This window comes from Malurus melanocephalus, unplaced genomic scaffold (assembly GCF_030028575.1).
Source record: "Malurus melanocephalus ecotype Western Australia unplaced genomic scaffold, MMel_1.1 scaffold_2768, whole genome shotgun sequence".
In the NCBI taxonomy this organism is placed as follows: Eukaryota; Metazoa; Chordata; class Aves; order Passeriformes; family Maluridae; genus Malurus; species Malurus melanocephalus.
This window is the reverse complement of record NW_026626000.1, coordinates 4,167-4,553: the sequence shown is the minus strand read 5'-3', so window position 1 is coordinate 4,553 and position 387 is coordinate 4,167.

Sequence of the window (387 nt, the reverse complement as noted above, 5' to 3'; positions counted from 1 at the left end):
CACCCCATTACCGGAACAGGACCCCAAACCCGGGACAGGAACCCGATTAGGGACCCCATTCCCGGACCGGACCCTATTCCCAGAACCGGACCCTCCTGCATTACCGGAACAGAACCCCATACCCAGGACAGGACCCCAAACCCGGGACGGGACCCCAAACCCGGGACGGGACCCCATTCCCAGAACAGAACCCCAAACCCAGAACAGAACCCCAAACCCGGGACAGGAACCCCAGACCGATTCGGGACCCCATTCCCAGACCCGGACCCCCCCCGTTCCCGGGACAGAACCCCAAACCCGGGACGGGACCCCAAACCCGGGACAGGAACCCCAAACCCGGGACAGGAACCCCAAACCCGGGACAGGAACCCCAAACCCGGGACAGGA